Source organism: Mesoplodon bidens (assembly GCF_964165515.1).
Source record: "Mesoplodon bidens genome assembly, chromosome: 2".
NCBI lineage: Eukaryota > Metazoa > Chordata > Mammalia > Artiodactyla > Ziphiidae > Mesoplodon > Mesoplodon bidens.
This window is the reverse complement of record NC_138177.1, coordinates 93,582,129-93,609,744: the sequence shown is the minus strand read 5'-3', so window position 1 is coordinate 93,609,744 and position 27,616 is coordinate 93,582,129.

Here is a 27,616-nt window from a genome sequence, read left to right as displayed (position 1 = left end):
ACCAAAATCTAGTTATCCTAAGTAAACTGATATGAGAAAACCCTCCTCATCTTTTCATTTTTTAAATAGTAAGACAATTTCTTATAAAATAATGCCATTTCTAAAGCTTGGTTTTTTATATCAATTCTGACTTTTGCTCTGAATCTTTTGAGATCTTTGACTTTTACTATTACTTTGAAACTTTTAAATAGATTTAATATGTTAATGAATCAAATACAAGAGATACTGAAAATCAAATAGCAGAGAGATAAAGAGATAAAAGTAAATTAAGACATTTGGGTTGTGGAGCCAAGAAACCTGGCATTGAAATACAACATTTTCCAGGAAGTGTAAAAAATCAACAAATGCAGCAGAGGCAATACTTAAACACCAGCAGAAAATTTAGGAGAGCTGAAGAAAAAGCAGGATCTGTGGATTGAAAGCACTCACTGTGTTCCAGGCTGGACTGATGAGAAAAGAAATAAACATAAGCAACATTCCTGAACCCTAATAAAAAATAGAAAATTTTACAAGCTCCTGCACAGAAAGTGGAAGTTATGGACAGAATGGTATATGACCTCTGAACTGGAGTGTTGTAAGCATGAAGTTGAAATTCTATCAACAGTCTATTGAGACAAAAGATCACAAACTGTGAAACCATATCTGTCAGGATGAAAGAAAGATACTGAGTATAGCAAGGAACAGACAGTATATCAACCATGTACAACAACTGAGAAAAATTCATGGAAAAATACATTTACCAAACAGCAATTAACCAGAGCAGCAACCTCAAGATGGGGAAAGAAGAAGAGAATGAAAATATTGTTGACCAATGACTCATGACTGGGGAATTACTTTTTTTTATTGTTACAGTACCCATTAATATTTTGAAGTTCCAATTTTCTAATTTAAAGCAGGTTAAGGCTCCTGTAAAATGATTACACATATATGATATAAAATGGATATGATATCGGAGCTAAGCAAGGTGAAAAAATTCTGGGACCATTGATCAAGAAAGGAAACATTGGGACACAATATCAGAAAAATTATCAGAAGAGTGTACACAATTTTCACAAAACATCAAGTTGAATATGTGCAACAGTTCAACTCAGTCAGGAGTTAAAGAAAATCAGAATGAGGTAATTGAACCAAGAACATGCAAAATCAAAGGAATCAGATATGCAGAAACAAGCTGAGTGAAAAGAGAGGGACCTAGAGTTGTCTTCAGAGTTGTATGTGCATTGCAGCTACCTTCTATGCTTTACCTCTATGGGGCATTGCTTTATATTTTATAGCCCCATGCATATGATCATAAAAGTCTCTTGCTAACTAATTGACGGGGGAAGAGTCCCTAATAGATCTCTTTCTACACTTTCGTTTCCCACTGTCTATTTCTCAGTACTCGTATGGCGTATAAGGTGACTACTTTTACTTCTTTCCCCAAAGACCCCTGCAAAATATCTACACATATAAACACACATATGATCACATCAGTCTGTTGATTTTTGTCTTCTAGGAACCCATAAAATGATATCTGGAATATATTTGTTGACAAAAATGACCTAATACAATGTGTCCTTCTTCAGACTTTTCTACTTTTTCTCATCTGTTGCCTCCATATATCCTGCATAGTAGCAAAACTGAAATACAAATATTCCTCAAACTCATCATGTTGTTCTTCTGTTTTTGCTTACACTATTCTTTTAACCTGGAATTTTTAATTCACTTTTGTTATCTATCTATCTTAAACTTTAATTTTTAAAGACTTAGCCCAAGTTTCATTCATCTGTCAGACTTATTTACTAACCTAGTCTGTTATTCACTGCATTCTAAAGAATTATGTTAATATCTTCATACATCAATATAGCATTTTATTGTAATTATCTGATTGCAATCATAAGTTATACATCTCAGAATAAGAAAAAAATATTTATCTCTACATATCCATATCCAAAAAATTTTATTTATCATCCATATCCAAATTATAACACAATAACTGATATCTGATAGTTGCTCAATAAATAAATTTGATAGAATGAGTAAATCTATAATATATATTTTACTCTTGTCGTTTCTTCATTAAGCTAATTATACTATTTATATCATTGACATTAAAGTTTATTCTGATTTTCTCTTTGTTTTACTGAGGGATTACTACCATAGCAGGCCTTAGTCCACATACTTTCCTTAAAGTGGTAGTGGTGGGAAAATCTAGTTACAGTCGTTGTTTGTTAATTCTTCCATTCTAATATATTTGTCATGTTTTGATAAATTTTAAAAACCCTTAATAATTAAAATACTCAGTTTAATTGAAATATAAAGTTTCAGGGAGAGTAGATAAATAGTTTTGACATTTAAGGCTGAATTTTGATGTAGGTTCCATAATTGCATATACAAACTTTCCATGTGAAGAGATAATTTACATGTACAAATTAAGCAGAATAGTTAGATTTCGTAGTAAACCGTTCACATACATACTTTTAAAAGTCACCTTGAACTTTTAGAAAATTAGGCCCCTTAATAAGTTGCTATGCTTTTTTAAAAAGTTACAGAACTTGTATACTTTTAACAAAGAAAAGAAAACTAACCTTTTAAAATGCATTATCAGCTTATATCTTGATACCCAAATGATCAGCAGTTTAATATATATTAAATATAACCATTTTAATTTTTTGATGATATAGTCTCACAACCTTAAAATTCACAATTGATCAAGAAATAAATAATAAAATATTAACTGTTTCAATACCTGAGAAAACTAAACAAAGAAAAACTCTACCTTCTATATTTGTAAATGCATATACATCAGCAATAGTCCAGTTAAGATAGAGACATGGATGGACCTAGAGACTGTCATACAGTGTGAAGTAAGTCAGAAAGAGAAAAACAAATATTGTATATTAATGCATATATGTGGAATCTGAAAAAAATTGGTATAGACGATCTTATTTACAAAGCAGAAATAGAGACACAGACGTAGAGAACAAACGTATGGATACCAAGGGGGAAAGGGGGGGTGGGATGAATTGGGAGATTGGGATTGACATATATACACTATTGATACTATATATAAAATAGATAACTAATGAGAACCTACTATATAGCACAGGGAATTCTACTCAGTGTTCTGTGGTGACCTAAATGGGAAGGAAATCCAAAAAAGAGGGGATATAGGTATACGTAACTGATTCACTTTGCTGTACAGTATAAACTAACACAATATTATAAAAACAACTATACTCCAATAAAAATTAACAACAGAAAAATAAACTCAATAAGGGCCATTTAAGAACACAAAGATACTTCTAATGGAAGACAGAGTTTGGCATTGCCTTATTACTGAACTGTGGTGAACATGAGAATACATGTGACAGTAATAGTATGGTGGGGTTAACTCACCTGCTTTCTGAAATTAAGCAATTAAGGAGCCATTTAGCTTTGAGCAACAAGGTCACTTTTTAATCACTGATTGATGATTAAAGAAACTCTTCTTAAAAGAGAAATAAGACTTAAAATAAGACCTTGTTAACATCTTTTCTCATGCTTAATTTTCCCCTAGTTTCTTATTCCTTCTTTCCCCTACCCCCAATTCCAGCAAACACACTCTAATATTGAAAGAGTCAGAATCCTTGGCTAACAAACCGGGGAAAGGAGGCAAGTTGACAGATGTGTGTATAGTAGCTAAACATGCTCCACATCACTTTCTTTCTCCAGAATTCTTTCAGGAAGTAGGTCTAGGGTAAGAGGGTTGTGACCTTGTTCTGTGACCAAAAGTGTCCAAGATATAAGATATTTTAATTGTCTGAACATTTGCAAGGAAATATTAAAATATAAGCTTTTTGTGTTTTATGATCTCATTGTCTTGGGTTGCTCAACCTAATGGTAAACACATTAAAAGAAGATAGGAATGTGCTTAAGTTTGACTCCAAAGAAAGACTGTCCAGTGTCATGTCTAACATGAATCCTTTATAGTCAGTGACTAGAAGCTTTAGACAAACCCAAGTGAAAAAATGTTAACAGTTAATGAGAATACACCCATTATGCATATAATTATTTACTTCATCTGCCCATACCTTGTCGGTTAAAACAGCTGGCAGTTCGTGTATAGCGGTTCTGTTTTGTTTTATTAAAATAATTAATAAGTTAGCTTCCGAAATTGACTTACTGGACCCCAATTTGGGTGCTTTTGAAATAGAAGTTACCTAAAAAAACATCTCCAGTTCATCGTTCATATATAAAACTACCAAATGATTCACTATTCACTTGATTGAATCACTACTTACATTTTTTTATATTGCTCAATAGTTAAAATCGTCATTTTTTTTTTTAAATTTTATTTATTTATTTATTTATTTATGGCTGTGTTGGGTCGTCATTTCTATGCGAGGGCTTTCTCTAGTTGTGGCAAGTGGGGGCCACTCTTCATTGCAGTGCGCGGGGCCTCTCACTATCACGGCCTCTCTTGTTGCAGAGCACAGGCTCCAGACGCGCAGGCTCAGTAATTGTGGCTCACGGGCCTAGTTGCTCCGCGGCATGTGGGATCTTCCCAGACCAGGGCTCGAACCCGTGTCCCCTGCATCGGCAGGCAGATTCTCAACCGCTGCGCCACCAGGGAAGCCCTAAAATCGTCATTTTAATTGATTTTTGTATTGCTGAACAAATTTAATAATACATCCCCATTGTTGTGCTGTCACTTACTATCTATATCCAGATATCATGAGATACCATGCATATTATCATTATACTAGACTTTTAGCTTAGTACTATCACCAAATACCTTTTCAAATATCTGTTGGAGTTCTGGAAAATATATCAGTCTCAGTGGTAGCTTCAGAGAAGTTGCTCAGTGGTTCTGTTTTTTTCTATTGCAAATAATGCTATTGACTTTAAAGGTACAACTAGACAACTTGGAAAATAAGCCTCACCTAAACCTAAGAACGGTTTGTTTCGGTTTGGTAGTTGGAAGGCTTATACTTATTAAGAAATAACACATTTTTTTTAGAAGCCGTGTCCAAAATTGTAAGAAGCTGGATCAATTTGGCCAGCAGAGTAGAGATTCTTTCCCAGGTCACATACCATACTTTATCTACCTTTTCACTATGGCAACTTTGTAGTTTTATTAGGTAAGAATTACAAGGGCTGATGATACAATACTTAATATCCTGACCCAAGCATAAGCACTAGGATTAAAACTTAAAAATAATTTTAAAAAAACAGTAGTTTGCTTTTAACTGTTCCTAAGATTTTTCTCCTACATACTTAGTTCTCAGCTGTAATGCCACTTTATTGAGAACCCTTCCCTGACGTTATTTTCTCCAGGATCCATATTAAAGTTTCTTTACTTACAATAACATTGGTTTTACATTTTATTATAATAATAAATATGTTATGTTATTATTATAATGGTGTGTTTAAGTGTCTGTCTTCTTTGCTCAACTGTGACTATAAGCCCTGAAATGACAAGAACCATGAGAGCCTTGTTCTTTGCTCTATACTCAGTAATCAGAAGAGTGGCCGGAACCTTTAATTACACATAAACATTTGTTTAAAACTGAATTAATATTGGACCCTTGTGTGGAAGGTGATATAATTATTATGGGGTAATTATTTGGTATAAAATACTAGACCGAGGTGCAGTTTGTTAGTAGATTTGTCACATTTAGTTCAAATGAGAAATGTTTTTTTCACCAGTCTACTTCAGGATACTCAGCTTTTTCATGCCCTAGGAAACTCAACATTGTATTTTCCTATGTTCCTCTGTAAATGAGGGATCATACATGAAGATTCGTTATCATTCCCTAAATGCAATAAGGACTATGGTAGAGATAACCTTGAATATTCTATAGCTTTCTGGACACAAAAAATAAATAGTGCCCAAGGAGGAAACAAAGTAGTGTTAATGAGTCCGTGAAAACCATAAAATACCAGTTCCTGGATTTCAGATTTGCATTTCAACGTGATTCCCACTGGATAACTAGTAAAATGCATTTTTATTGTTTTTACTCAGTTGGCTTTTAGTCTTAGGTATCCTACTAAATATCACTTTAGTTTCATATTTGCATTATCTGTTACTACTTTATAGGCCTACAAATAGTTCACATAGTATTACATTACAGGAATGTCATTAGTATGGTGATCCCACTTAATGCTTCATGTTCACTTTCTTTCTTAAAACAATAAAACAAGCTTAGGTGAATCATTTTCTGCCCATGTCTCACTTCCATTTTCCAGATAATTTTGCTTCTAACTTGCATGTCATCTTAAGAGGGATTAGGGTAATTTGGGCGCAAAATGATACTAACAATAAATTGGCTTAAGCATAGAAATGTAATAGTTCTGAGAAGTTGTACTAGCCTTAAATACATTTAAGATTAGTATAATAAAAATGGTAAATATTGTTCCAATCTTTAATTGATTGGAAGTTCTTTTTAGGTTTTTACTAGAGATTTTCTACTTTATTTCAGGCAGCTGTCTTCTTAACAAGAAATATTTATAGACATGGGAACTAACAAATAGGAATCACTTTTGAAAAAGTTGTAACAGGAGAGATATGACATGAATAGTCTCAGGGCAGCCTCTTGTTTCAATTCTGGATGGAAAGTCCTCCTGAAGTCTTTCCAATTCTGCATCTCTCAGAGGAATATATTTTCACATGGCTGAAATTCACGGAGCTTAACCTCTGGGAAATGACTGCTCACAATAGTTGCTGCCCCTGGCACATAAAACACTTAAAAAAAAAAGAAACTCACAGATGTGAAATATGATGAAAAATGGTACATAAAACCAGTTACCAGAAGATCACATGGACATGATAGTATTACTGTCTTGGAATATTGCAGGAATACAATACTTTACTGCTACAATACATCAAAAAAGTGGACCAAAATAAAATTCATATAGTTTTTCTAAACCTTTTAGGAAAATAACATTTTATTTGAATTTGTGTTATTGCAGGAACGATGAAGCTGTGACAGAAGGTGCTAAATATTTTAGGCCACAAGCTGGCCTTTTCAGCCCAGATTTATCAGGTAGACAGATTTTTTAAAAATAAAGGTTCATCTATAAGTTGACAAAAATAATCCATTGATTAACATTTAGATGTAATGAAATAATAAAAAAAAAAGAACTCTGAAATAGAGGTAGAAGTTCAGGTTTTGGTTTTGACTCTGGCATTTATTCATTATGTTACTTTCAATATTTTATCTCTAATTGCAAAAGGGTTCTCTCTTGTATATACCACTCGTTATTTCCAGGGTCAGTTTGTATAATAAGTCTAGATTCCTAGAGCATCATTCTACCTTTAGTACTCCATGAGACTCTGCTAAGGTTGGATTCAATCAAAAATGGAAAACCTTCTCAGGGAGAGGAGAGCTACTCTTCAATCCAGTCTTCTTCAGCTAGATCTCTAATCCCTAATACATAGATAATAATTTTTGCCCTATATCACGAAGCATGGGCATCAGATAATATGTTTGTGAATTTTCACCCAAGGTAAGTGAGAAGGCTAAAAAAAGAAAGGCCAAATGTCTGTAACTTGATGATTCTAATTCAAAATATTGATTAAGCCAAATGTTCTTTACTATTTTTAAATTGAAATGATTGATGACAAAGGACATGATACTGGAGTCAAGTTTGAGCTGACAGACTCTATATACACACAGAGTATGTCATTGACCATGTTGTTATTAAAATTATATATTTCTGGTATTAATATAAAACCTAAATGAGAAGGTATAACATCATATTGAAATATTCTTAGTCTCATATTCTATGATAATAAAACTGATTGGGAATCCCTTATGCACATAAAAGTATCTGTTTCCTTCAGCATGTGTTCCACCTATATAAAAAAAAAAACACATATTTCTGTGGCAAATAGGTTACAAATCCTTAAAAAATAGGTTTAAATTAACTTTCATTATCTGTAGGGAATTCCCAAAGTTTGAATAAAATTTTCTGAAACTTATTTAGAATGCAATCCTTTTATCACTCACAACTGTTTAAAATCACTATAAATTTCAGGAAGTTTAATCAAGAGTATAAATGTTTTCATATTACTAAAATACCATGTGTAAGAGTTCTCATTTTTACAGTACAATAGGCTTACACTCCTTATATACATTTATAGTATTTAACACTAATTTTCCAGCAGACCATTTATAACCATTAGCATCATAGGGTACATCTTAGCTCAGATTTTTTCTCTTTCTTTTCTTTTCCTTTTTCTTGTTTCTTTTCTTTTTTTGCAATTCCAGTCACATTTAAAACTCCAAAATGGGGACCTTTTCTTGGCCCATGGTTTCACATCTTTCATTATTTTGTGCTGTAGATTTTTTTCATTGTCTATAATTCTGCTTCCAACTTACACAAATCTCGTTTCCCATAAAGGCATTTTCAAAATTAGTACTGTTAGACTGCAGTTAAAAGTAAAGGGCTTTAGATGAGCAAGAACAGTTGCTCCTTGTATTGCATATTTCCAATATTGACTATTCACTGGTTTGAGGCACAGATATATAAATCAATTAACACATACATTGAAAAATAGTTTTCTGCATTATGCTAAGTGTGCACTGATGAGTAAAGTCACAGAAAATGTGGATGAAACAAGTAATATGAAGTAAGTAAGTAAAGTAGCTAGAGCTATTAATAGCTATCTAAAAGTACCTGTGTTAGTAGAAGAAAGCAATAGTAAACTCTCCTTGAGGTTCTCAGAGATGGTTTAATTAGGAAATTTTGGTTTTAGTCTTAAAATACTGGTGGAATTATACCAAGTGGACAAAGGCCAAAGTTTTTATAAACAGATACCAACCAGAGCATCTGCAAAGGTTTACAGAAATGAAGTAACATGTTATAGTTGAGAAACTATGGCTTGATTGGGTAGAAGACAGAGAAAGCAAGTAAAACAATAGTCAAAGAAAAGGGACAAGATCAAATCAGTGAGGGTCTTTTTTGTCAGGTCAGGACAAAATTTGGATGTTATCCTATAGGTGAGAGGAGAACATAAAAGGGATTTATACACTGTATAGCATCATCAGAGTTATTTTTGAATCAATTACTCAAATATTTAGCAGATAAATTAGAAGAGAAAAAAAGCAGAAGCAGAGATTACATAAAAGAATATTATACTTACATAAAAACTAAATAATAAATTAGCACAGCAATGTGAATGGAGAAAAAGGAAGAGTAATTGGCAACATTGCCAAATTCATGAACATTCAGAGGTTGGAGTTTAGGGAACTTTGAAGTTGAATCTCAGGTCTCAGCTTCTGAATTGGATAGTTGGATAGGTGATAGTATCATCAGCAAGAGAGAAAATACAGGAGAAAGATCAGATTTGCCCTGGGGTCATCAAGGTGAGAGAAAATGACTTAATGAGTTTGTTCTTACAGGTGACTGACAAGTGTGGCTAATACAGTGAAGTTTGGTCAACAAACACATATCTAAGAAGTTATCTTATAGTGGTTATAAAAATTATGGAGTTGGATGATATGGCTCATGAGAAAATTTCCAGAGTGTGCATACATGGCCAAAAAAAATTTAGCCTCAGAAAGTAATTTATTTATATGTATGTATGTAATTATTTGAGACCTGCAGGTATTTACCATAATTTTGATTTTAAATATACATGGGTTGGGTCTGCATTCTCCTATTGTCAAAGAAGTATTTTACCATTCTTTTTAAAATTATACCTGTTCACATCACTTGTTTATGTCACCTGCATAGCTTCTGTGTAATAAGAGTTAACAATACCTACTGAGTATTTTGCCAAGCTATTATAATACGTGTAATACTAGTTATAGTTTATATTAAATATTATCTATAAAACATTGTGATAAATTCTCACAAAAACTCTGAGGTCTCAAAATTATGTATAAACAAAGCAATAGCAAATGCTATCTATTTTTATAAATTCTAACAAATATAAAATTAACTTCTGCTAACAACATTTTCTCATATTTGTAGCAGCTAAGATTGTTCCACACTTAAGGCTCCAAATTTAAACTTTATTCTATTAAAACACCGTTGAAGAAACTAGTCTATATTTTTTCCAGAGAGAAAAACAAGTGTGAAAAGTTTTAATTTTAAGGCAAGATTTATCCCAGTATTTTATTGCTTTTTGATGCTTTTACAAAGCTTGAATCTGACTTCTACATACACAGAATAATCTGATTTCAAACAGAAGTCTCCCACATTGAAATTGTGTGCAGGATCATTTTGAAACCCAAAGTGTTATTTTTACATGTTAAAGTTGTCTATATTTGAGCAACAGACAACTATCAAGCCATTTTTTAAATATTTGAATACTTATAATACCAATTAGCTTGAGAAACATATTAATGGAAAGAAAAGTGTATTATATATTATTAAAATTCAGCAAACCATAAAATGGTAAGTAATGGCATAGCAAAATAATTTTTATATTATTGTTACTTATATGAAATTGCCTGACATAATTCAATTATAATATTCCTTCATGTAAGCATTTGAAAATAATATGCCTTATAACCTAATAAAAATCAAAGTAAAATCCATTATAACTAAAAGAGACTTTGATAATAATTTTAAAAGTAAGATTTTCTTTCTAGTCCTAAAATATTGCAAGTGTGTTAATTCAATTATGATTCCCTTGTAACACTTCAACAGTGCCTGGAATATGGTAAGCATTTCAAGAAATGTTTTTTGAATTAAAGAAAGATGAAAGAAAGAACAAATGAATTATGAATGGATGCATACATAGACATAAATAGTCCTAGATCTTACTATTATTCCAATTCCCAGAAGCTGAAAGAAATTTAAGTGTGAACTGAAATATATCAGCTTTACCCAGTACACATTAAGGAATGGCTGGGAAATGTTAGTGCTGTGTCAGATACAGCCCTGCAATGTGTCCGCTACTCAACCAGCAACAGTGGTTTTGATTTTGAAGTGAAACTAAACCTCGAGAGACCCAATAGGCTTTACCCAGGACAAAATCTACATAGCTTAAAAACAGGATGTCATTAAAGTGGATATCTCATGATGACATGAATGTCCCGGATTTGCTCCATATGTGGTGAACTTAATGTCATGAGAGATGTGACTGAGAGAGAATGGATCAATTCATTTAGAAAAGCTGTCATCTCTGGAGTCACTTCAGCTTGCATACTTGCTAGCCAGGTAGCCCTTTCAGTAGTATATAACTAGCTTCTATTCTCCAGTACACCTGTGTTCACAAATAAAGTTTAATCGTTAACTTTTCACTGATAATTATAACTATGAGGTATAGAAGGTTAGTTCAATTCAGTTAACCTCACCAGATACTTATTTATCCTAGATCTAGGTAAATTCTATAAATGTATTGAGTTGGTGTTGCAATTAAAATTCAAACCTTAGGCATTGCTCAGTGAAAAAGTAAGCATAAACCAGCTACTAACCCTTTTCTTCCACGGTGTCTGCAGAAGCAACTCTAGGCACATTCTCTTGACAGAGCTTCTTATCAAAGAGAACTTAAAAATGCACAGACTAAATCAAATTGCTTGCAGGCATTAAAGTTTGAAGACTCTTTACCAATTCCTTTGGACATCTCCCAATTTGCACTTTTACCCACAAAATCAGTGTTCGTTATTAGCCAATAACACTGAGTCACTCTCACTATTAATTTTGCTTTTATCTTTTATTTTTATTAATTGAGGTATAAGGGACATACAATAACCTGCACATATTTAAAGTATTTGATAAATTTCAACCATTAAAACTGTAACCTCAATCATGATAATGAACATACCCCTCACCTCCAAAAAGTTTCTCTACCACCCTCTTCACACCCCCATTCTTGAGCCAACCAGTGTATTGTTTTTTTATCACTATAGATTTGTATACATTTTCTAGAACTTATATTTGAAAAGTATAAAGTATATTTATTTTTGTTTGGCTTCTTTCACTCCACAGAATTATTTTTGAAATACATCCATGTTGTAGCATATATCATTTCTTTTAATTTCTGAATAGTATTCTGCTATCTGAATATAGCATAGTTTAGTTTTTTCATTGACCTGTTGGTAAACATTTGGACTGTTTCCATTTTTAGGCTGTTATAAACGAAGCTACTGTGAACATTCCTGTATATCTCTTCATACGGACATATGCTTTCATTTCTCTCAGTTAAATACCTAGGAGTGGAGCTTAGGATTGTATCTAGGATTAATTACCTATTAATGAAATACCTAGAATTGTATGGTAGAAACATGTTTAAATGTATTATATTAATTCAACAAACAATTATTGAATGCCTATTATATGCCAGGTGCTATTTTATGCATTGAGAGTATAGCTAGGACAATTATATCCTAGCTTATATTCTAGAAATTCTTGTATTACAACTTTTGTTCCTTAAATATACCAAATAGTATGAATTTAAAAAAAAAAGGGGGAACAAGATAGACAAAAGGGAAGAAAAAGGAACATATGAACACCTAAAGAAAGAAAATCTCCAAAAAGGACTAGCTAGAACATTTACAAGCTCAGTCATTTTTAGTTTCTTTGTTTCTTAAAGGTAGTAATACTCAATCCACATCCAATAGGAATATCTGAAGACTGGATATAGCCTGAATATATATATGGGAAATTAATACATGTGAGAATGATGTGAGAAACAAGTGGTTTAATTGTACTCCAAATCTGAAGGAACCAGAGAGAAAGAGAGAGAAGTACAATAAATTGTGGTTTGCCTTCTACCTATGCAAAGTGGAACAGTTACCTTAATAATATATATTTTTAAATCTCATTCTAAATAACTGTAGAAATGGTTATTTTATTTTTTTTATAAATTTATTTTATTTTTATTTATCTTTGGCTGTGTTGGGTCTTTGTTGCTGTGCGTGGGCTTTCTCTAGTTGGGGCGAGTGGGGTCTACTCTTCATTGTAGTGTGCGGGCTTCTCAACTGCGGTGGCTTCTCTTGTTGCGGAGCACAGGCTTTAGGCGTGCAGACTTCTAGGTGTGCAGGCTTTGGTTGTTGTGGCATGCAGGCTCAGTAGTTGTGGCTCACGGTCTCTAGAGCACAGGATCAGTAGTTGTGGCACATGGGCTTAGTTGCTCCGCAGCATGTGCGATCATCCCGGACCAGGGCTCAAACCCATGTCCCCTGCATCGGCAGGCAGATTCTTAACCACTGTGCCACCAGGGAATTCTGAAATGGTTATTTTGGAATTCATGTTATGACAACATTCCACATGCATAGGTGTATATTTGTCCTGTAATAGAAAACCAAGATGATACATACCTGGTTGCCAAGGATTTTCAACTTTATCATATATTTGAAAATTCAAAATCATAAATCACTTATAAGTTTTTTTTTTTTTTGCTGTACGTGGGCTTCTCACCACTGTGGCCTCTCCCGTTGCGGAGCACAGGCTCCAGACGCGCAGACCCAACGGCCATGGCTCACAGGCCCAGCCGCTCCGCGGCATATGGGATCTTCCCAGACCGGGGCACGAACCCGTGTCCCCTGCATCGGCAGGCGGACTCTCGACCACTGCGCCACCAGGGAAGCCCCATTTATAAGTATTTTTAAGTGTTCAGGAGCACAAAGAATCTTTTATATCAGTTAGCTAAGCTTTTTATTTTTACATTTGTTGTAAAATTAGTTTTCCATTTAATGATTAATAAAACAATAGATTTATATTTAGCAGGTATTATTAAAAATATCTTCAAAACTACATGGTTACAATTACAATTTTAGAAAAATGCCCACTTACTAGAGTCAGAATTTTGTTTTTTATATTTTCCTAGCCCATGTTTTCTTGAGAATAAATATTAGACAACAGAGTTTCCCCGTCTGCAGAGAAAACAAAAGTATATATAGGGTTAACAGACATTTGGTCTTGTCCAAAATGTCCATAAAAATATTTGGTCTTGCCAGACGACTTTGAGCAGGACCAAATATAAAGGACCTTTTGGTATGGACCAAGTGTCTAATGGGCCAAATGTCTTATGGATGTTTTGGACAGGACCAAATGTCCTGTAAGGGGGTGTGTGTGTTTGTGTGTGTGTGTGTGTGTGTGTTAAATTTTGAAATAAACCCTTTCAGGACTAATTTGAAAGGGTTCTGAGAAATGCTACTTACAACTATGACTGCCTCATTTCTACCCCTTTAAGGATCCATTTCTCATCTCTCTGTCTCTCTCTCTTGTGATTCTATTTTCCATTTGCATAAATCTGACTAATGCACTGGGAAATGTCCATTTAATTTAATCAGGAAGTTCATGATAACTTACATAGTGTTCAGATATTTTTAATCATCTATTTCTATAGGTTTCAGCTGCTGCACAAAGGCTTCCTTTTAAGTAACTTGGGAGACTCTTCTTTAACATAGAAATGGCTTCTATCTGTATATCGTTATGGGCCAGTGGGAGGTTTATTTTCAGAACTCCTTCTAGCTCAAATTCTACCAAGTTGCCCATCTTTACATAACATTACTTGCTATTTCATGTTATACAACCATACCCCATATTCAACACCTAAATAATAGCATATACATGCAAAATCAACTATATGTAACCAATATTAGCATTTTGCATTCTATAGTAAATTGAAATATCATCTGAAAACTCAGATTGCTTGCTGGATCCCTTTAATGACAAATCAAATGGAGAAACTATTACATTTCCACAGGATTTATTTATTCAAAGTAACATTTCTCTTATAAATATAGCTGTTCTCTCTGAAAATTTCAGCAAAGAATTACCAATTTGCAAAAATAGTCCACCAGTGAAATTAGATATATCACAGAGAATGTATTAATACACTTATGTCTAAATGTGAGGTTCACTTAAAGTTAGATTAAAAAGATAATGAATATGCAGTTAGCAATAGATTAGTGCACTTTATCTTGATTTTAGCACTGTTAAGATATTAACACATTTTAAGTTAGCAGTTAATTGTGTAGCTTTTAAAGTAAATATAATACAGCTAATTAGACATATAATGTCTTTTATTAGACTAGCATAAAAGGCAAGGGAAAAAAGAAGCTTATAATCTGAAATTGCAAGAAATGAGAAAGCTCACAGGATATGTACATATTTATTCAGAAAATTTTGTCAAATCAAATAAACTCCTTAAAAACAGAAATATTTAAGAGCTGATCTTATTTCAATCTTTCAAATTAGGAAGGCATTTCTGGAGTTTTTATTTATGGATGAACTGAATAAGATGAGAGATATAATTTAAAGCTATATTTAGACCCCTCTAAGTAAAAGAAAATTTAGAAATTCTTTCTGCTATAAGAACAAAATATAGATTATTAAATAGAATTAAAGTGAGTGAATGTTTTTGTAAATGTACTCTACTTTTGATATGGCACAATGATGACGGAGTTTATCTTTGATGACCATCTCAGAGATTTATAAATAGAATGTTTTCTATCAATTTTGAAAATTCAACTACTTCAGGACATCCCTGGTGGCACAGTGCTTAAGAATCCGCCTGCCAATACAGGGGCACGGGTTCGAGCTCTGGTCCGGTAATATCCCACATGCTGCGGAGCAACTAAGCCTGTGTGCCACAACTACTGAGCCTGCACTCTAGAGCCCACAAGCCACAACTACTGAGCCCACGTGCCCTAGAGCCCACTCGCCTTAACTACTGAAGCCTGTGTGCTCTAGGGCCCGCATGCTGCAACTACTGAGCCCATGTGCTGCAACTACTGAAGCCCATGTGCCTAAAGTCCATGCTCCACAACAAGACAAGTCACTGCAATGAGAAGCATGCGCACCACATCGAAGAGTAGCCCCCACTCGCCATAACTAGAGAAAGCCTGTGCACAGCAACAAAGACCCAATGCAGACAAAAGATTTAAAAAATAAAATAAATAAATAAAATTCAACTATTTCTGTGCATTTTTCAAAATAATTCATATAGGTATTAGGGAATATTGGAGGAAACAAAAATCAGGCAAAGTAGATAAATTAGATACAGAAGTGAATTGTACAGAGAAATGGAAGATAGTCAATTCCTAAAATAAAATAATGAGAAATTGGGAATTCTATAGTTCCTTAAAGCATGTAATGATATATTTCCATAAACAATATGGAGGGGGGAACTACAACAAAATCCTCTTATCTTTAAATTTTACTGCTTCAGGGAGATCTCATACTATTACTTGTCAATTAAATATTTGTGTGTGTAAAAATATTGGGGGAAAATTAGTGCCTGGAAGACCATGGTGAAGAATCCATGAATAATCAAATGAACTTAGAATAAAAAAAAAAAAGTTTGGAGGATAAAAGGAATTTCTGCAAGAGAAACTGAGATAACAGCTATTGTTTATACTTACTTTCCTTTCTGACAGCCTTCCTATCTGGGACAGTCCATAAAAAGCTGATATAGCCTGAGTAGCTCTTAGCTACTTATAACATGAAAAAGCTTATGCAAAATAATTAGGCAGGATTATTTAATTAATCCTTTTAATGCAAGTGTCTTGAACATCTTTTTTTTGTTGTTCTTAATGTGTCTGTTTAGTTAACCATTGTATGTCCAGCAACTAGAATAGCACTTAGTATACTAATTTAATGAAGAAATAGTTTTTATCTACAATGATTTTCTTCAATTAGAGGAGTAAATTTGGAATAAAAATTTTCTTCTCACTCAAAGGTATTAGAGACTACCAGGAAAAGTTATTAATGCAAATGGCATGGTGGGTAGGAAACAGGTACTATTTTTCCCTAGTCTCCAGAGGTATTTCCTGTAACCAATTTTCTGCTTAGATTAATCTAAGGCTTTTCTGGACTGGCATTGATTTAACTGAATTTGCTTGGTTACTGTGGTGGGCAGACTCTAAGATGGCCCCAGTTATCACCTTATTCTCATATTCACGGCTTCGTGTAATCCCCTACCCCTTGAACGTGAGTGGGGCTTATAATTTGATTCTTTCCAAAAAAAAAAAAAAAAGTGATGAAGTCACGTTTGAGACTATGTAACGTAAGATTGTAACTTCCTGCTAGCCAGCACTCTGTTGACTCCCTCTCCAGCTTTCAAGAAATAAGCTGCCATATGTAGAGGCTCAGGCAGCAAGTAGGTGAAAATGGATTCTGTCCACCTCAGTGGCCTTTGAGGCAACAGGAGTGAGGAAGCAATTTCTCCTCTACACGAGTCTTGGATGAGACCTAGCTTTGGTTGACATCTTGATTTGCACCCTTTCGAAAAACTCTGAAGTACTGTGGAGAACTCAGTTAAGCCATATTTATGACCCACCAAAATTGTGAGATAAGTGTGTGTGTTTTTAGTTGCTAAGTTTGTGTTATTATTTATGCAACAATAGGAAATTAGTACTGCTACCTAGGTGTTTGAGAACAGCCAGAGTTTTATTTCTTATAGCCAACTCATTTGTGATTAGATCATTGCCAAAAATTCAAATTTAAATGAAGGAATAACTAATTTATACCAAGTGGCATTATATGCCACAGAAATGTATTTATATTCTTTCAAAATAAAGTTTCAAATTACAAATAAGTCTCAATTTTGTTCACTGTTTGAACAATAGGAGAGACCTATCCAATTTGGTGTATCAGGCATATTTTCTTTTTAAGCTTGTACAAACAAAACAATAAATCAACAGTTTTCATCCATTTTAAGTCTTTTTGAAAATCTCAAGGGAATGAAAATAATTTACTTTGTGCTAGGTTTACCTTTAGAAGAGAATGTTTCCCATTTCTCTTTAAGAAAAATAATAAAATAAGTTCATCCTCAAATGGAAAGATTATACATTAAATGAAAAATAAAACTCTTAGAAAAATGGCAAACTAGCAAATTTGCTTTTAAATAAATGTGTATATTTATATATTTATACACATATATCTGTGTGTATATGTAGACATTGAAATATATATAATATACATATATGTGTGTGTATATATATATATACTTTAAAACTTTTTCTAGGAAGTCTAAATCAAGGATAAATGGATTAAAGACCTAAATGTAAGGCCAGACACTATAAAACTCTTAGAGGAAAACCTAGGCAGACTGCTCTATGACATAAATCACAGCAAGATCCTTTTTGACCCACCTCCTAGAGAAATGGAAATAAAAACAAAAATAAACAAATGGGACCTAATGAAACTTAAAACCTTTTACACAGCAAAGGAAAACATAAGACGAAAAGACAGCCCTCAGAATGGGAGAAAATATTGGCAAATGAAGCAACTAACAAAGGATTAATCTCCAAAATTTACAAGCAACTCATGCAGCTCAATATCAAAAAAACAACCCAATCCACAAATGGGCAGAAAACCTGAATAGACATTTCTCCAAAGAAGATATACAGAAGATATACAGATATACAGATTGCCATCAAACACATGAAACATCACTAATCATTAGAGAAATGCAAATCAAAACTACAATGAGGTATCAACTCACACTGGTCAGAATGGCCATCATCAAAAAATCTACAAACAATAAATGCTGGAGAGGGTGTGGAGAAAAGGGATCCCTCTTGTACTGTTGGTGAGAATGTAAATCGATATAGCCATTATGGGCAACAGTATGGAGTTTCCTTAAAAAACTAAAAATAGAACTACCATGCAACCCAGAAATCCCACTACTGGGCATATACCCTGAGAAAATCATTATTCAAACAGAGTCATGTACCACAAGGTTCATTGCTGCTCTATTTACAATATCCAGGACATGGAAGCAACCTAATTGTCCATCAACAGGTGAATGGATAAAGAAGATGTGACACATATATACAATGGAATATTATGCAGTCATAAAAAGAAACAGAATTGAGTTGTTTGTAGTGAGGTGATGGACCTAGAGACTGTCATACAGAGTGAACAAGTCAGAAAGAGAAAAATAAATACTGTATGCTGACACATATATATCTAATCTAAAAAAAAAAAGGTTCTGAAGAACCTAGGGTCAGGACAGGAATAAAGACATAGACATAGAGAATAGACTTGAGGACATGGGGAGGGGGAAGGGTAGGCTGGGATGAAGTGAGAGAGTGGCATTGACATATATACACTACCAAATGTAAAATAGCTAGTGGGAAGCAGCTGCATAGCACAGGGAGATCAACTCGGTGCTTTGTGATCACCTATAGCGGTGGGATAGGGAGTGTAGGAGGGAGACGCAAGAGAGAGGAGATATGGGGAATATATGTATATATATAGCTATAGCTGATTCACTTTGTTATAAATCAGAAACTAACACACCTTTTTAAAGCAATTATACTCTAATAAAGATGGAAAAAAAATTATCAAAGTATAGAGCTATGGAGTATTAGGTTAGATTAATTGGTTAATCATCCATGATAACGTCCCAAATTCCAGAAATGCCAAATTTGCCTAGACTCAAGTAAACATTTCTATTAAAAAAAAAAAAAAGTAGCTCTGGTGGAATAATTGACAATGGCTGGTTGATCAGTTAAACAATCTGCTGCTGCTGCTGTTACTGGTTTTGTTGTTTTTGTTATTTTATGTATTCTGAGTATAGTGAGCAGCTTCTTAATAATGGAGAATAGATTTCATTATAATAGCTTTTCATTTTGTAGATAAACAGGAAGCTCAGATTAGTAGCCTACCTCAGGATTCATAGTGAAGAACAGAGCACAATTTTCATCTCTCACTGCATTGTCCAAAATGTTATAAATTATTTAAAATTAATCATATTCCTAATATAGACACATTGCTAACACATTTTTCATGAGCTCCCATTCTTGTCTCACAAGCCTAATTTTCTTTTATAGAATTACAGTAATGTGAAAACATATTTTAAAATTATAACAACTTTTTGGTGCCTGCTTTGATGCTCATAATAATCTCAATCTGGCCTTGAAAAAATAAAATAGGCAGCTTTATTTGGGAAGCTCTCAAATTACACCTATCCTAATGTATCCTATGGAACATACTGTTCTCATTTCCACTGATAGTGATCAAGCAAGCAGAAGTTCACTCATATCATTTGAAAGAGTCTTATCTGCCAAATAAGCTTTAGTTTAATGTTAGAAGAAGAGCCATAAAGAGATTGATGAATCTGAAATTGTGGCCCATCTGCTGCAATAGATACAGAAACAATTTTGAGCAAAGTTTTCCCCCCACTTTCAGTCCTTTAGAAAAATTCATTAGACTAAGTTATAAAGTTCAGACTCATTTTAGAAATAATAGTTCTGTCCACTCTGGCCTTATTGCTGCTTAAATCTTACTAATGAATAAGGAAATATATTTGTGCTAGGTAAGTAGAAATATTTTGAAGATAACTTGACTTCTCATCATAACTGAAGTATAAGAAAGAATAAAATGAGTTAATACAATACTAAACATGGGAAGGGGCTCCAAGTACATAGATCCAGTAATTTTAGGGAACCGTTTTATAACTATATTCATTAAAAAGTATTTGGCCAGAAACAAATAGACTTCCCTCTCTCCCTATTTATCCACCCAGTGAGACCTGTTAAAATGATATGGGTTGGAGAATCTGGTTTCTAAAATAGTTTTAAATTCTAGAATTAAAATTAATAGGCAGTTTACTTTGATAACTCTTTTAAATGTATATTATCTTTTACCCAACTTGGGTTTAACATTAGTGGAAAATATGAATTCATATGTTAGGTGATGTCTCTATTTTTTCTTTGAATTACAGCTTGTTGCTAGAAAATAGTAAATTAAGAATACTTACTGTTTGTATGCTTTTCTGTTCCACCCAGTATTAATAAAAATAATAATTAATTTAAAACTTTTGAGTTATTTTAAGTAGTAAGCACAATATTATGAACATCACTTGATTATCTCATTTAATGTTCAAAACACCCTCTTTACAAATTTTGCAAATGAGCCATAATGAATTTGTTAAATGCAAGCCAACTCATACATTAAAATGTAGGGCCAGGATTTCTTTAAGTTGCTTATCTTTGATTATGAAATTAATTTTCTATTCATTCATGTAGCAACACTGCAATTTAATAACTTTAATGAATCTAACTTTGTACTGTACAAAATAATGGTTATATTATTATACATAATTCCATTTATGTTCCAATCATCATAAAATTTATAATTTTTAAACATCAATAATCCTTACTGCTGACCAAAACTGTAGTTTAATCTTTATGTTTCTTACTTGTGGCATATTCCCATGCACTAAGCTGATAACCTTACATTCTTTTTTCCTTTTTTATTATTCACTGGAATAAATGTATCTGAAAGAGACAGCCCTTGATAGGTTGTTTACACTACATTTTAATATTCTGCAGTAATCTTTAGCATTTTTCAAAAATGTAGTTTAAAAAAGTAACATTTAGAGAATTACTGTAACTGACCTAATAAATATTAATATATCACCATTCTTTACATAAATTATGTCCATTTTCTATTGGACTATTTTGCCCTCATGCAGCAGCTAAAAAGGTGAAACCTTCTGATTAAACTTTATGAAACAAAGTCTGGCTGTATCAAATATTACTAGGCAACAGGAAATGATACCTTCATATAACAAAGAAGAGGCCTTTTAAATAAAGATGAAAATATAATGAAAGACTGTGACAAAGCAGCTGGTATACTATTCTCTGCTAAAACAGTCCTTGACCTCTGACCTGTTCTGTTAGCAGCCAGATGGTCTGGGATTTGTCCACGAGTGCGTGATACCAAGTAGGCCAACAAGGAATATGAGATGAGGGTTGATCAGTCACAACTCTATATGTGTCACTGACCAAAATTAGCAAAAAAAAAATGCATCTTTCATCAGCAAATAATGGTTGTCAGAATCTACCTTAGTGAAACAACTGAAATGTGTTATCTTCTGGCATCCTCTTTGCTTACAATGGAGTACATCTTTTTGTTGTAATGGCTATTTTAAAGATAATGGCTTAGTCTCTAGGCACATATACACATTCTCTCAGTAGGTAAGTTTTTAGAAGTTTCCATTTATTATCCTTGGTCCCTCAAGGATGTTTTATTGAATTTTCTTGGTTTTAGAAGTAATAAATGTTGTAATTATCACTTTAATGAAAGTCATGTCTGCATGTGGTTAAATGAGCAGGTACATCTGTGAATAATTTGTTCAATAGATGGAGATAATTTGACCCTTACTGATAAATTTGAATTTATGTTAAAGTTATTTGAAGGAGAAATGCACAGAAAACTGCACTAAAGTGTTTATATATAGACATACGTCCTCATTTCAAAAAGCATGAAAATTGTTTTGACTGATATTGTTACAGTGGTACAAGCTACAGTAATGCAAAAGTCAAGCTATTATTGGAAATGGCAAATTTTTCTTCTTTTTTAAGGCTGATTAATATTCCATTCTATGTAGATACTACATTTTATTTATTCATTCGTCCGTTGATAGACATTTGAGTTGTTTCCATATCTTGGTAGTATAAAAATGCTATACTGAACGTGGGAGCACACATGTCTCTTCACAATCCTAATTTCAGTTCCTTTGGGTATATACCCAGAAGTAGGATTGCTGGACCATTTGATAGTTCTATTTTTAATTTTTTGAGACACCTCCATACTATATTTTCGTAGAAGCTGCACTATTTTACCTTTCACTGCATACCAGTTTCTCCCCATCCTCGCCAATTTCCAATTTCTCCACATTCTCACCAGTGCTCCTTTTTTTTTTCATCTTTTATTTTATTTTATTTTACTTTATTTTTATTGTTTTTATTGGGGTATAGTTGTTTTACCATGTTGTGTTAGTTTCTACTGTACAGCAAAGTGGAATCCCTGTGCTAGACAGCATGTTCTCATTAGTCATCTATTTTATACATATTATTGTATATATGTCAATCCCAATCTCCCAATTCATCCCACTCCGTCTTTCCCCCCTTAGTGTACACATGTTTGTTCTCTATGTCTTTGTGTCTATTTCTGCCTTACAAACCAGTTCACTTGTACCATTTTTCTATACTCCACACATACGCATTTATATACGATATTTGTTTTTCTCTTTCTGACTTCACTCTGTATGACAGTCTCTAGGTCCATCCACATCTCTACAAATGACCCAATTTCATTCCATTTTATGGCTAATATTCCATTGTATATATGTACCACATCTTCTTTATCCATTCGTCTGTCAATGGACATTTGGGTTGGTTCCATGACCTGGCTATTGAAAATAGTGCTGCAGTGAACATTGGGGTGCATGTGTCTTTTTGAATTAGAGTTTTGTCCAGATGTATGCCCACTAGTAGGATTGCTGAGTCACATGGTAATTCTATTTTGATTTTTTTAAGGAACCTCCATACTGTTCTCCATAGTGGCAGTATCCATTTACATTCCCACTAACAGAGCAGGAGGGTTCCCTTTTTTCCACACCCTCTGCAGCATTTATTGTTTGTAGATTTTTTGATGATGGCCATTCTGACCACTGTGAGGTGATACCTCATTGTAGTTTTGATTTACATTTCTCTAATGATTAGTGATGTTGAGCACCTTTACATGTGGCTCTTGGCCATATGTATGTCTTCTTTGGAGAAATGTCTATTTAGGTCTTCCGCCCATTTTTTGATTGGGTTGTTTGATTTTTTGATATTGAGCTGAGTGAGCTGTTTGTATACTTTGGAGATTAACCCTTTGGCCGTTGATTCATTTGCAAATATTTTCTCCCATTCTGAGGGCTGTCTTCATCTTGCTTATAGTTTCCTTTGCTGTGCAAACGTTTTTAAGTTTCATTAGGTCCCATTTTTTAAATTTTTGTTTTTATTTCCATTACCCTAGGAGGTGGGTCAAAAATATTTTTTGGTTTTTTGATGATAGCCATTCTAACAGATGTGAGGTGAAATCTCCTTGCAGCTTTGATCTGCATTTCCATGATGATTAGAGATATTGACCATCTCTTCATATACCTGTTTATTGGTCATTTGTAAGTCTTCTTTGGAGAGATGTATATTCATATTCTTTCCCATTTCTAAATCAGATTATTTAACTTTTTGCTGTTGAGTTGTATGAGTTCCTTATGTATTTTGGATATTAATACCTTGTCAGATATATAGTCTCCAAATGATTTCTCCCAATCTGTAGTTTGCCTTTTTACTCTTTTGATTATTTCCTTTGCTGCACATAAGCTTTTTAGTTTGATAGCATCCCACTTGTTTAACTTTGCTTTTATTGCCTATGCTTTTGACATTATATCCAAGAAATCATTGCCCAAACCAATGTCATGAAATTTTCCCTAATTTTTTTTCTATAAATTTTATACTTTCAGGTCTTACATTTAAATCTTCAATCAATTTTGTGGTGATTTTTGTATATGGTGTAAGATAGTGGTCCCGTTTGATTCTTTCGCATTGTATCTGTGCAGTTTTCCCAACACCGTATATTGAAGAGACTGTCTTTTGCTTCATCCTTCCTTCTCAGGTTTGCTTTGGCTACTAAGAGTTCTTTGTGGTTTAGTACAAGTTTTAGAATTTTTCATATTTCTGTGAAAAATGTCATTGGGATTTAAAAAGGGATTGCATTGAATCTGTAGATTGCTTTTTGTATATGGACATGTTAACTATATTAATTTTTTTGAATCCATGACTGTGAAATATCTTTTCATTTATTCATGTCTTCTTCAGTTTCTTTCAACATTGTCTTATAGATTTTAGTGTAGAGATCTTTCATGTCCTTGGTTAAATTTATTTCTAAGTATTTTATTATTGATGCTATTGTAATGCTATTTTATTATTGATGCTATTGGGATTGTTTTCTAAATTCTCTCTGTAATAGTTTATTGTTGGTGTAAAGAAATGCAACTGATTTTTTTTAATTGAAATATAGTTGATTTACAATGTTTCAGATGTACAACATAGTGATTCAGTTAAATATATATATGTGTGTGTATATATATATATATATATATACATATATATATATATATATATATATATATTTCCAGATTCTTTTTCATTAGAGATTATTACAAGATATTGAATATAATTGCCTGCACTGTGTAGTAGGACCTAGTTATCTATTTTATATATACACTGTTTATCTGTTAATCCCAAATTCCTAATTTATTCCTCCCCCCCTTCTGCCTTTGGTAACCATAAGTTTTTTTTTTTTCTATGTGTGTGAGTCTATTTCTGTTTTGTAAATGTTTGTATCTTTTTTAAATATATTTCACATATAAGTGATATCTTGTGATATTTGCCTTTCTCTGTCTGCCTTACTTCATTTTGTATGATAAACTCTATGTCCATCCATGTTGCTGCAAGTAGCATTGTTTTATTCTTTCATTAGGCTGAGTAGTATTCCATTGGGTTAATCCCATATGGGACTCTCTGTGCTTCCTGCGCTTGGGTTATGGTTTGCTTTGCCAGGTTAGGGAGGTTTTCAGCTATTATCTCTTCAATATTTTGGGACCCTTTCTGTGTTTCTTCTCCTTCTAGGATCTCTATAATGTGAGTATTAGTGTACTTGATGTTGTCCCAGAGGTGTCTTAAACTGTCCTCATTTCTTTTCATTCTTGTTTTCTTTTTTCCATTCAGTGGCAGTGATTTCCACTACTCTTTCTTCCAGCCCACTGATCCATTCTTATGAATCATTTAGTCTGCTATTGATTCCTTCTAGTGTGTTTTTCATTTCAGTTACTGTATTTTTCATCTCTGTTTTGTTCTTCTTTTATATTTTCTAACTCTTTGTTAAAAACGTCTAAATTCTCACTCAGTGCATCCATTCTTCTCCTGAGTTCTTTGGTCATGTTTACAATCATTACTCTGAATTTTCTCTTGGGTAGATTTCCTATGTCCACTTCACTTGGTTCTTCTGGGGTTTTATCTTGTTCCTTAGTCTGGAACATATTCCTCGACTGCCTCCTTTTGTCTAAGTTGCTATTTGTATTTTTATATATCTAGTATGTTGTTATAGTTATGTTTCTCAACCTTGGAGGAATGGCCCTCTGTATGAGGTGTCCTATGCATCCCAGCAGTGCACTCCCCTCTCATCACCCTAGCTGTATGCTCTAGGGGTTCCTTCTAAAAGGGCTGTGAGGATACTTCTGTTTTGGTGGGCTGACTATGTGGGCATGAATCTTACATGAAATCTTAGTTATCATAATATATTTAAACTGATAATAACTTAATTTTGAATACATTCTAAAACTCTACATTTTTATTATCCCCTGCCACATTTTATCTTTTAGGGAAGTTTTCAGCCATTATTTCCTCAGATAAAATTTCTTCCCCTTTTTCTTTCTCTCCTCTCCTTCTGGGGCCCCTGTAATGAAAATATTGCTCCGTTTGATACTCCATAAGTCCCTGAAGCTATCCTCACTCTTTTTATTCCTTTTTTCTTTCTTTTCACTCCTCTGATTGGATGATTTCTACTCCCCTTATATTCAAGTTTTCTGATCTTTTCTTCTGCTTCATCTAGTCTGTTTTTGAGCCCCTCTATTGCATTTTTTTATTGCAGTTATTATGTTCACCTTTTGCTTTTTCTTTGGTAATTTCTTATATTTCCTCTCTCTTTGTTAAAATTCTCATTTTGTCCATCCATTCTTCTCTCAACTTCAGTGATCATCTTTATGACAATTATTTTGAACTCTTTATTATGTAAGGCACTTATCTCTGTTTATTGAGGTCTTTTTCTGGGTTTTATTTTATTTGTTCACTTGGAATATATTCTTCTGTTTCTTCATTTTCCTTGATTGCCTGTGTTGATTTCTGTGGATTAGATTAAATAGCCACCTCTCCTAGTCTTGAAGGAGTTGCCTTATGTAGGAGATAAAACATCATTTAACACTGACGTAGCTCTTGGTTGTCTCTCACCCTTTCTGATTGTCCAAGTACCCACCTTTGTTTTTAGTGGCTTACAGTAATTGAGGGTGTGCCAAGACCTTCAGTGTCCCAGTGGGGCACATAGTCAGCAACCAGATGCAGGTTGAATAGAAGGTAGAATCTCAGACAGTAGCTTGGAAAGTATGTAGTTACGACCCTCCATGGAGAAACTTGGAATTGGGATTCTTTGCCTGGGCCATCTGCATTGGGCCTGGTTTATAGCTAGGGAAGGATGCTCTTCAACCCTTTAATAACTTCTTTTTTGTTTGCTAGAGTCCTGTGAGAGTTAGGAATGCAAGCCCCACTGACTATCACAGCATCATAATCCAGCTCTCTGTCCCTTGGGTGACAGATGCATAAACTGGGGCACAGATATGTGCATTTGCTCCTTCCAGGGAGATACTGGTGATTTGGGGTGAGCTTTAGTGAGAACGTAGGGTGGTGTCTGCAAGGTTTTCCAGTCTTTATGGAGGATTGCAGTCAGCCCTAGATGTGTGCTAAATTAGAACCTGATCCTTAGGCACTGGCTTTTTAAGAAGGCAAATAGGCCTCTTCAGAGAGATACTGGGAGATGAACATCTTTTTCCTGATTTCTCTGTGCTGAGCCCTGGGAGCATAGACGTGGAGAGTCCTCAAGACCGGTTAAGAACTATTTCTTTGTTAGCTATATTGTAGTGTTTTTCCCCAATACAAGTCCCATTGGCTTTCAGAGTTAGGTGGTTTGGGGGACCCATATCTAAGGTGAGAGTCTTAAAAGTTGGGGTGCTATACGTGGAATCCAAACCCTTCACTCCTCTTGAACAAGCTGGGAGTTAAGGAGTTCCCTCAGGATTGCATGATGCTGTGTCACAGGTAGAGTTTATGGTGGATGTGTCACAACCTTTTCTACC